General features: G+C 40.4%; 1 long non-coding RNA gene across 1 annotated transcript in view; it reads left to right on the plus strand.

Moving 5' to 3' along the window:
• LOC122210705 overlaps window positions 1-11253 on the plus strand; it is a 34382-nt gene extending 23129 nt beyond the window's left edge. Inside the window, exon 2 of the long non-coding RNA XR_006198181.1 lies at window positions 10988-11253. This is a non-coding gene — a long non-coding RNA (uncharacterized LOC122210705). The remainder of the gene's footprint in view (window positions 1-10987) is intronic.
• The last annotated feature ends 244 nt before the right edge of the window (window positions 11254-11497 follow it).

The raw sequence follows: 11497 nt of genomic DNA on the forward strand, positions 1-11497 counted from the left end.
ATGTGTTGTCATATTGTTCTATTTAAAATTCTTTAACGGCTTCCTTCTCTGTAAGTATAGAAAAACAACAAACAAAATATTAATAAAAAGCAAATTCTTCGCAATCCAGCCCAGTGGTTCTCAAATCTGGATATTCCTGGAATCACCTGGATAGCTTTGAAGACTTAAAAGTTCCTGGGCCTCATGCCTGAAAATGCTGATTTAATTGGTGTGGGCTGATGTCCAGGCTTTGTTATCATTGTTGTTGTGCCTTTTTTGTTGAGGTGAAACTAACATAATATAAAATTAGTATTTTAAAAGTGACTAATTCAGAGGTAGCCACCTCTATTTAGTTCTAAATCCTTTATCACCTCAAAAGAAAACCACATTCTCAATAAGCAGTTATCTCCCATCCCCCTCCTTACCCAGCCCCCCGGAAACCACCAGTCTTTGTTCTGTCTCTATATATTTAACATTTCTGGATGTTTCATCTAAATGGAATCATGCAATATGTGATCTTGTGTGTCTGAATTCTTTCGCTTAGCAAATTATCTTCAATGTTCTTCATTCTTTGCATGGCTGAATAACATTCCACTGTATGTATACATAATTGTTCATCCATTAATCCATTGATGGACATTTGGCTGTTTCCACCTTTTGGATGTTGTGAACAGTGCTGCTATGAGTATGCATGGCAAATGGATTTTAGTACCTGCTTTTAGTCCTTTCAAAATGCACGGGAATAGAACTGCTGAGCTATATGGTAATTCTGTGTTTAGCGTTTTAAGGAACTACCGAACTGTTTTCCACAGCAACTGAACCAGTTTACATTCCTGCCAGCAATGTATGAGCATTCCAGTTTATCTACCCTTGCCAATACTTGTTATTTCCAGTTTGATTTTATTATAGCCACTCTAGTAGGTGTGAAATGGTACCTCATTTTGGTTTTGGTTTGCATTTCCCTAATGACTAATGAGGTAGGGCATCTATTCATGTGTTTGTTGGCCATTTGCACATTTCTTTAAAGAAATGTCTACATATTTTGCCTAATTTTAAAGTGGGATATTTGTTATTTTGTTGTTGAGTTGTACTTCTTTATATATTCTGGATACTAGACCTTATCAGATATGTGATTTACAAATGTTTCCTCCCATTCTGTAGGTTGTATTTTCACTTTCTCGATAATAATGTCCTTAAGTGCGCAAAAGTTTTTGGTTTTCGAGAAGCTGAATCTATCATTTTTTTTTTTTTATTTTGTTACTCATGCTTTGGTCGTATCTAAGAATCAGTCCATTGCCAAATAAAAGTCATGAAGACTTTTACCTCTCAGTTTCCTTCTAACGGTTTTATGGTTCCAGTTTTTTGAGTTAATTTTTGCCTATGGTGTGAGGTAGGGGGTACAACTTCATTCTTTTGCATGTGGATATCCAGTTGTCCCAGCCCCATTTGTTGAAAAGACTTTTTCCTGCATTGAATGGTTTTGACACCATTGTTGAAAATCAACTATCCATAGACACATAGGTTTATTTATCAACTCTCTGTTCTGTTTCATTGGTCTGTATGTCTTTCCTCATGCCAGTACACACTACTTTGATTACTGTATCTTAAAGTTTTGAAATTGGGAAGTATGAGTCCTCCGGCTTTGTTTTTCTTTTCTAACATTGTTTGGCTATTCACAGCTCTTCACAATCCATATAAGTTTTGAGGAAAAGCTTTCAACCTTTGCAGAAATTTTAAAAAAACAGTGGTATTTTGATAGGGATTTTATTGAATCTGTAGATTGCCATCTTAATTATATTAAGTCTTCCAATCCATGAACATTGGATGTCTTTCCATTTATTTAGGTTTTCTTTAATTTCACTTTCATTTCAACTATTGTACTTTTCAATTCCAGAATTTCTATTTGGTTCCTTTTTATAATGTCTATGTCTTTACTGCTATTCTCTGTTTGTTTATACATAATTGTCCTGACTATGCTGGATTTTTTTGCATAATTAAGGCAGTTGATTTAAAGTCATTGTTTAATAAGTCCAAATCTGTATTTCCTCAGGCAGTTTCTGTTACTTCTGTGAAGGGCCATGCTTTCCTGTTTCTTTGTATGCTTCATAATTTCTTATTGAAAACTGGACATTTTGAACAGTATAATGTAGTAAAACTGGAAATCAGATTTTTCCCCTTCCTCAGCATTTGTTTTTGTTGTGTGCTGTGGGATTTTTTTGTTTAGTGACCCTTCTAAAGTATTTTTGTAAAGTGTGTGTTCTTTGTCATGTGTGGTCTCTGAAGCCTCTTTTCCTTTAGGTTGTATTCAGCTAGTGTTTTGAGAGTAATTTCCTTGAACACCATGAACTAAGGGGAAAAAAAGGAGAAGAACAAGAAGAAGAAGAAGAAGAAACAAAAATGCCAAGCACACAACACACACGCACACACACACTCCTCTCCCAGTCTTTGCAGTTTGGCTGTTTGCTAGTGCACTCCATCAGTATTTAGCCAGCCCATTTAGAGTATTGTCTCCATGTTCTTCCTGCATTCACTAAGCCCAGAAATCAGCCAGAAGTGAAAGCTTAAGGCTTTCTCTCTCCTTCTGTGAATATATATCCTGTCTTGGCTGTATGCATAGCCCTCTAAATTCCATAATGTACATGGAAGATTTTGCATGCCCTTGTTTCCTAAAGACACTCTCTTTCCAGCTTTCCCTTTAAGTTTCTGGCACTCTGTCATACACCTCAACTGTAATCTTTTGTCCAGGTGACTACAGGCTGCTAGTTCATTTTAGAATGATTTGAGGAATACCTACTGCTTTTCCAGTCTGAGCTCTGAGTTGAAACAAAAACAAATGCTTCCTGTCCGTCCTTCAGATAGCCTCAGACAGATTAAAACATAGAGACCCAATTCTTTGCAAATAAGTTCTGCTCTGCTCCTTCCAGAGCCAGAGACCAGAGTCCCACACTGGGAATGTGGGTGGCCTTCTTCAAGACCACCCCTGAGCTGGGGAGGGGGTGCGGCAAGGGCAAGTAAAAATGCCATGAAGCTTTTCTACCATTTTTCAGTTTTTACCTTTATTCAGCATTTAGTAATGGCTGTTTTTCAGAGCAAAGGTAGCTCTGATCGTTTCCCTTTGATTTTTTTTTTTTTTTTTTAATGCTTCTGTGGACGGATGAGTGCTTACAATTGCCTACTTCCTCATTTTCACTGACCACTTACTATTTTTTAAAGTCTTTTTTAATTGTTTTTGAAAAGACGATTCTAGTGAGCAGCCTCAATGAGAACGGCCACAGCCACAGGCTTCCCCTCCATGGTCATCTATCACCACAGTCTGTCTAGTTCCGTCAGAGTGCTCATAGCTGCAGCCTGCCAGTGGATCTGTTAGATCTTTGACTTTCCATTCAAAGTGCACTACCATTTCTAACTTTTCCAGGGAGAGTCAGACCACCTCCATCACTTTCATAATTGTCTACCGGTTTGCTCCTCTAACTGAATTGTAGCTTTGAGGGCAAGCATTTTCTCTTCCTCACCTTCCATACCGCAATGTCAGACACATATTAGAGGGTCAACAAATGTTACAAGTGAACCACAAACTGTGCTTAGTAAGTCTTGCTAAAAATATGAATGTTGATTTAAAATATTTTCGGGGCGCCTGGGTGGCTCAGTCAGTTAAGCGGCCGACTTCAGCTCAGGTCACGATCTCGCGGTCCATGAGTTCGAGCCCCGCGTCAGGCTCTGGGCTGATGGGTCAGAGCCTGGAGCCTGTTTCCGATTCTGTGTCTCACTCTCTCTCTGCCCCTCCCCCGTTCATGCTCTGTCTCTCTCTGTCTCAAAAATAAATAAAATGTTAAAAAAAAAAAAAAAAATATTTTCTGTATATTGATCTCAAGGAAAACACTGACAATCTTCTCCTCCCCGTCCTTCTCCTTCCATCATCATTTTCTTTCTCAGGCAACACCAGCCCCAGCAAGGAGTATTCAAAGACTGTGAATAAATAATTGTGTTAGGAGAAATAGTCCTTAGCCCCCAGATCTCACCAATTCAATGACTAAAGGTCCTACTTCATTTCAAATGCACACCTTCGCTTGGCAGTGTCCTGGGATGGATGCCTCTGATGCCCACCTGCTGCAAGCCTGGTGCAGGTTCTGTCATATCTCTCTCTCTCTCTCTCTCTTTAAATTTTATTTAAATCCAAGTTAATATATAGTGTAATAATGGTTTCAGGAACAGAATTTAGTGATCCATCATTTACATCTAAACCCCCAGGGCTCATCCCGACAAGTGCCCTCCTTACTGCCCTTTACCCCCTTAGCCCATCCTCCCACCCAGCATGCCTCCAGCAACCCAGTTTGTTCTCTGTATTTAAGTCTCTTATGGTTTGTCTCCCTTTCCATTTTTATCTAATTTCTCCTTCCCTTCCCCTGTGTTCATCTGTTTTGTTTCTTAAATTCCACATATGCATGAAATCATATATGTATCTTTCTCTGACTGACTTCACTTAGCATAATATACTCTGGTTCCATCCACATTGTTGCAGATGGCAAGATTTCATTCTTTTTTATCTCTGAGTGATACTCCATTGTATGTATATACACCACATCTTCTTTATCCATTCATCCATTGATGGACATTCAGGCTCTTTCATACTTTGGCTGTTGTTGATAGTGCTGCTATAAACATTGGGCATGGATGTGTCTCTTCAAATCAGCATTTTTTTGTGGATAAATAGTGGTACAATTGCTAGGTTGTAGGGTAGTTCTATTTTTAATTTTTTGAGGAACCTCCATACCGTTCTCCAGAGTGATTGCACCAGTTTGCATTCCCACCAGCAGTGCAAAAGACATCCTCTCTCTCCACATCCTCGCCAACATCTGTTGTTGCCTGAGAGGTTAACATGAGACATTCTGACAGGTGTGAGGTGGGAACTCATTGTGGTTTTGATGTGTATTTCCCTGATGATGAGTGATGTTGAGCATCTTTCCATGAGTCTGTAAGCCATCTGGATGTCTTCTTTCAAAAAGTGTCTATCCATGTCCTCTGCCCATTTCTTCACAAAAGTATTTTTTTGGGTGTTGAGTCTGGTAAGTTCTTTATTAGATTTTGGATACTAACCCTTTATCTGATATGTCCTTTGCAATTCTCTTCTCCCATTCCATCGGTTGCCTTTTAGTTTTGCTGATTGTCTCCTTCACTGTGCAGAAGCTGGCTTATCTTGATGAGGCCCCAGTAGTTCATTTCTGTTGTTTGTCATCTCTTGACCTTAACTGCTGCTCCTCTTGCTCCTGCAGACTAGAGATGTGCCACTTCTCCCTATCACTGTCAGCACGGTGCAAAGTGCTGTGCTCCTCACTTTCCTACTGAGGCAGGGGTTCTGGTAGCTCACATTTCAGGTATGTAGTAGCTGTGGGTTCCGACATTAACTCTAGCCCCTGCATTCAATTTCAGAAGTATCGTTTGTCTTGTCACCTCGGATTTTCGTAGAATCTAGTGCTTAAAATACTGTAAAGACTTAGTCTTATGACATTCGTATCCACAAAAGCCTCTTGTGTGAAAAATGCTGTTTGTCACCGTCCTCCTGTCTCTTAGGTTCAGAGTCAGTGGTTCTGAGTTGAGCTCAGGGATTTTACTGTGTGACACGTGCCCCAGGTGATTCTGATGCTGGCTGTCCTCAGGCAGCACACTGGTCATCGGTGCCACAAAGGCTATTTATTGCGTCCTGCTGTGAGCTTCTAAGCATGAGAACAGTGTGCACTTAGAATTCACTGACAGGTCCACTGGTCCACATATTTATTTACAACGATGCCTGGAAAGTTTTTTTTTTAATTTCCGTATTTAAATTGTATCGAAGTGAGGTGTCTCATGGTTAATAAAAACCGAATCTTCCTGTAGAACTTAAAGTCAACAGTCCCTTCACCCATCCTTCCTTACCCCTGACCCACTCTTCCCATGGGACACTACTTCTAACCATTCCCTTTAAAATTTTGGTAGTGCCTATTTCCTTATTCTAAAATTATGCATGAACTGCCATTTATTGATTGATTATCATCTAATCTACACTTCATCATCCTCTTCCAATAATGGATATGGAAATTGTTCCCTTCACTATTACTTCTATTTTATTCCTGTGAATTTATTGTTTCTATATCTTCTATCTTTAGAAAAATCTATGTAAGCCTATGTTTCCTGCTCTATCCAGCATAAACAGCCTCTCAATTTTCCACTCTGTAAAAGGATGGCAGTCACTTCCCACTTTCTCTTCCCAACTTCCAATCTCTGTGAGCTCTCAAGGTCATATCATTTTTATTATTTGTAATAAAATTATAATTATAATTAAATTATATAGGTTGTTCAACCTGGGACTTGATAAATATGGACTATAAAAAGGATTTAATGGAAGGACTACTACAGAATGAGAATTGTGTAGTTTACAGTTCAAGTATGCATAATTTTATGCAACAAATTTTGCAGAACATACATTAATGTTCTTAAATTGGTGTTTCTAAATTAGCTTTCAATATTTCTTCATTTAGAACTAGTACAAATTTCATCAAGCTGGGTTTATCTGTTGCAGATTTGCCTTCTTGTTGTGTGAGTTCTGTTGACCCTCTTCCCAGTTTTTGCTTCATGCTGTTCTGCACCAAATGCCTGGGCTTCCTTGTAGCTGAGCCTCAAGTGGTCACTTGTCATTCTGTTGCTGCACCTCTAACTGCTCTGTATTTCAATTTCTAGTAATAAATTCCCTTTGATCTCTAAGAATACCTAATGCTTCCAAAGTAGGGTCAGTCAAATACCTGATTTTGGTTTCATATCATCCGAAAGCCTTTTCTAGATGTGGTTACATGCTTTCTTGAATCTTACTCATCACAATTCTTATGGATATATAACATAACACATGCTGTGCAGTTTACATTTTACTATCTCTCATTTGCTGTCTCTTATTTCTCGTCTGAAAAGTTGACTTCTCAGAGTTTTCCCTCTTGCCCCCTCCCCCATTGCTGTGCTGTGTAGCCAATGCACCTGTTTTATTTTCTTTGTAGCACTCCTCTCCATGAGAAGTTGTGCCATTTATGCATTCTCAAGTGTTGCCCTGCCCTGGGAGTGAGCTCCCTGAAGCGAAGCAGGTGCTTTGTTCTTTCTCTCCCTCGCTGACCTATCCCCTGATCTATCCTGAGAGCCAGAGCAGTGCCTCATGCAGACTGGCTGTCTTCCTGAAGATTGCTACAAATCTTCAATGCAACAAAACCTACTCTTTGAGAACCACTGCACTACACTATGCTGTCTCTCAAGCAGGCTTTAACTCCTGTATTTTGCTTGGATTGTGCTGACGGGATGGATTTATACCATGCTTTCTGTGGGTGGGAAAGGGGTAAGTGTCACCTCTAGATTGAGGTTGAGGTATAGCAAAAAATATTCGTGGGGAGCCTAGGTGGCTCAGTTGGTTGAGCATCCAACTCTTGGTATCCGATCAGGTCGTGGTCTCGTGTCATGGGATTGAGCCCCACGTTGGGCTCCACACTGAGCGTGGAGCCTGCTTGGGATTCTCTCTCTCCCTCTCCCTCTCTCTCTCCCTCTCTCTCTCTCTCTCTCTGCCCTTCACCAGCTCATGCATGTTCTTTCTCTCTCTCTCTCTCTCCACCCCCCCCCAAGACAAATAAACATTTTTAAAAAATATTTGCTGAGGCAGTAGCTCTCAAACTCTAATGTGCCCAAGAATCACATAGAAAACTTGTTAAAACTCTAAATTGGTTCATTCTCTTTCCAGAGATTCTGATTTAGTAGATATGAATGGGGCACATTAATTTGCATTTCTAATAAGCTCACAGGATCAAACTGTGAAAACAGTGTTCTAAGACAGATCCATATGTGCTTCCTGATTAGTGCCAATACATCTGTGTCTACAGGAACTGAGAGATTTGTTTTTATGTTTTGTTTTACTATTTAACTATTTAGCACTTTCACACAATTTCCTCCGAAGGGAGCATGGCGTATCACTTTCTCTTCTGTCAAGTTATATGAAACAAGTGTACCCAGGTCAAGGGATATTTGAGTAACAAGGTCTGCCTTCTCAAATCCACGTTCACCTTTGCCTCCGAATGGAGCCCAGAGACATTCCATCTTTCTCCCACCTTGGGCACAAGGCAAACTATTTGAAGTGGTCTCCATATCATCTTCTTGTTAGCGTCTTAATCTGAGTTCTAGGCATGCCTGGTGAGTTACCTCTGAGATTAAAGCCCTGTGCATTATGAGTCCTGTAGGATCTCATTCTGTAAGGATTTCTGATTGCCCATTCTGGCCTGTGAAAACACCAGTATAAACGCAGATTAGGAGTTGACTTTGGGACCCTAATTCAATGGGGAAGGCATGAGGAGGAAGAGAAGAAATATTTCCCATTTTGCACTTAGAATTAAATAAATATGGTGAAATAATTTCTTTTTTCACACAGCTGTGAATTTGGAGTTGAATTACTTACAGGTCTTGCAAATAACATAGGATGATAGGAACAACTTTTACTATTATCTACTTTTTGCAGAAAACTGAAAAGAGTAAGAAATGCAAAATATGCATCAAATGTCAGATTCTGAAAATAACGCTAGAGCACTTCTGCAGGAAAGGCTGTATGATTGTAAAATAAGTTTTCCTGGCCCTACCCCATTGCTCATCCCAGGCAGTGTGAAGGATGGTGAAGAATTCTGAATGGGACTGCAGGGCCAATAGAGAGACTTCAGCGGGGAGAACTGGGGGCTGTGGTCTCCCAGAACTCAGAGAAATAACAAAACTGCCAGAAGCCTTGCTTGCCAACAAATGGATGAGGAGTCACCCTGGCTGAGCTTGAGTGTGAGCTCGGCTCCATCAGCAGCGTGAGCTGTATCTCCATGACTCTGTTTCCGTGTCTGTAAAATGGAAATAATAGAGTACCCGCTTCCCAAGATAGGTTCGAGGACTTGATGGTAATGTTTGAGAAGAACAATGCCTGACACACGGCAGTGCTGTGTGTGTTAGAATAGAGCGAATTCACTCCTAAGTGCCAGGGGTGCTTTTTGTTCTGGGGGTGCAGCAGTGAACTCTGATAGTTCTCAACCGTGATGTGGGGGCCATCCTTTACACATCTCTGACTTTAAGATGTTTCATCTTTAAAAACCTTTCTAGTTCCAAAATTCTATTTAAAAATCGAAGTACCCATCAACACAACATTGATCATTTTCCTACTGTGATAGTTAATTTTATGTGGCAACTTGATTGTACCTAGATATTTGGTCAGATACCAGTCTAGGTATTGCTGTGAAGGTATAGTTTAGATGAGATTAACATTTAAATCAGTAGACGTGGAGTAAAGTAGATTATCTTTCATCCTGTGGGCGGGCCTTATCCAATTAGTTGAAGGTCTTACGAGAAAAATGATTGAGGCCCTCTGAGAAAGAGGGAACTGTGCTCCAGACTGCCTTTGGACTTGCACTGCAATATCAATTTTCTCCTCATCTCCTGTCTGACAGCCCACCCTGCTGAGTTTGGATTAACTGGTTCCCACAATCACTTGACCGATTCTTTAAAATAAATCTCTCTCCCTTCTGCACAGCAAAGGAAACAATCGACAAAACTAAAAGGCAACCAACAGAATGGGAAAAGATATTTGCAAATGACAAATCGGACAAAGGGCTAGTATCCAAAATCTATAAAGAGCTCACCAAACTCCACACCCGAAAAACAAATAATCCAGTGAAGAAATGGGCAGAAAACATGAATAGACACTTCTCTGAAGAAGACATCCAGATGGCCAACAGGCACATGGAAAGAGGCTCAACGTCGCTCCTCATCAGGGAAATACAAATCAAAGCCACACTGAGATACGACCTCACATGGGTCACAGTGGCTAAAATGAACAAATCAGGGAACTATAGATGCTGGTGAGGATGTGGACAGATGGAAACCCTCTTGCACTGTTGGTAGGAATGCAAACTGGTGCAGCCACTCTGGAAAACAGTGTGGAGGTTCCTCAAAAAAGTAAAAATAGACCTACCCTATGACCCAGCAGTAGTACTGCTAGGAATTTACCCAAGGGATACAGGAGTACTGATGCATAGGGGCACTGGTACCCCAATGTTTATAGCAGCACTCTCAACAATAGCCAAATTGTTGAGCCTAAATGTCCATCAACTGATGAATGGATAAAGAAATTGTGGTTTATATACACAATGGAGTACTACGTGGCAATGAGAAAGAATGAAATATGGCCTTTTGTAGCAACGTGGATGGAACTGGAGAGTGTTATGCTAAGTGAAATAAGCCATACAGAGAAAGACAAATACCATATGTTTTCACTCTTATGTGGATCCTGAGAAACTTAACAGAAACCCATGGGGGAGGGGAAGGAAAAAAAAAAAAAGAGGTTAGAGTGGGAGAGAGCCAAAGCATAAGAGACTCTTAAAAACTGAACACAAACTGAGGGTTGATGGGGGGGTGGGAGGGAGGGGAGGGTAGGTGATGGGCATTGAAGAGGGCATCTTTTGGGATGAGCACTGGGTGTTGTATGGAAACTAATTTGACAAATTTCATATAATAAATAAAAACCCAAGATTTTATACAAAAAAATAAATCTCTCTCCCTCTTCTGATAGATAAATAGGCAGGCAGACACACAGACATGTTTGTAGATGTGTTAAAGACTGTGTGTGTGTGTGTGTGTGTGTGTGTGTTTATAGAGAGATACATGCATATGTTTTTATTGGTTCTTTTTTTCTAGAGAATCCTGACTAATACACCTAGAAAAATTAATTTTAGGCCCGATGTTTTATCATTTGGGGATCATAAACAATGTCACATCACTTAAAATGTAATATATATTAGCTGATATGAGAAACTCTACTGACTGCTCTTTTTTAATTGCCCGAGTCACTAAAAAAGGAGGTGAATGCATCATATAATCGACCATTAGGAGATGTTGATTCCTTTCCATAGTCCTCCCCTTCTCTATGAAATGTGGAGATTACAGGGAGTTAAAAGAAAAAGTCTGACACACATTTAATTTTCAGATACGCCCTTCCAGATCCACCTGGAGTGGACAGACACCACAAGTTTGGCTGCTTGAAGCTGTGTCCTCCTGAGAGGGACTTTGACGTGAGTTGTGCCCTGTTCTCCCTTTGCCAGTTTGAAGTCCGGTTCTCATGCCTCGGAACAATTTAGAGAAATATTTAACACCGTGATTGTAGTTTACCATTGTAAACGTGAAGCGCAGCTTCTGTGGATGACCACATTGCAAAATATTGGCTCTTTTATTAAAGATTAACGTATTGCCTTAGCTGATGTTTGCCTGTCATTGGGGCTGCAGAGGGGACTGGGAGCCTCCTTGAATGCAGCTTGGCCAGGCCGTAGGGAGGAGGGGACTTCCACCTAAGTGTTTGGACGGGCAAGGTCTCAGGCAGCACCCGGAGTTTCAGGGGTGACATCTCTTTCCCTTTGGTATGTCCCAAATTTATACCAGAGCTCTAAGTAGGACCCCCAGCAGAAGAACTTTTCAGTAGTCTGATTTTCCATGCCCAGGA

Source organism: Panthera leo, chromosome F2, assembly GCF_018350215.1.
Source record: "Panthera leo isolate Ple1 chromosome F2, P.leo_Ple1_pat1.1, whole genome shotgun sequence".
In the NCBI taxonomy this organism is placed as follows: Eukaryota; Metazoa; Chordata; class Mammalia; order Carnivora; family Felidae; genus Panthera; species Panthera leo.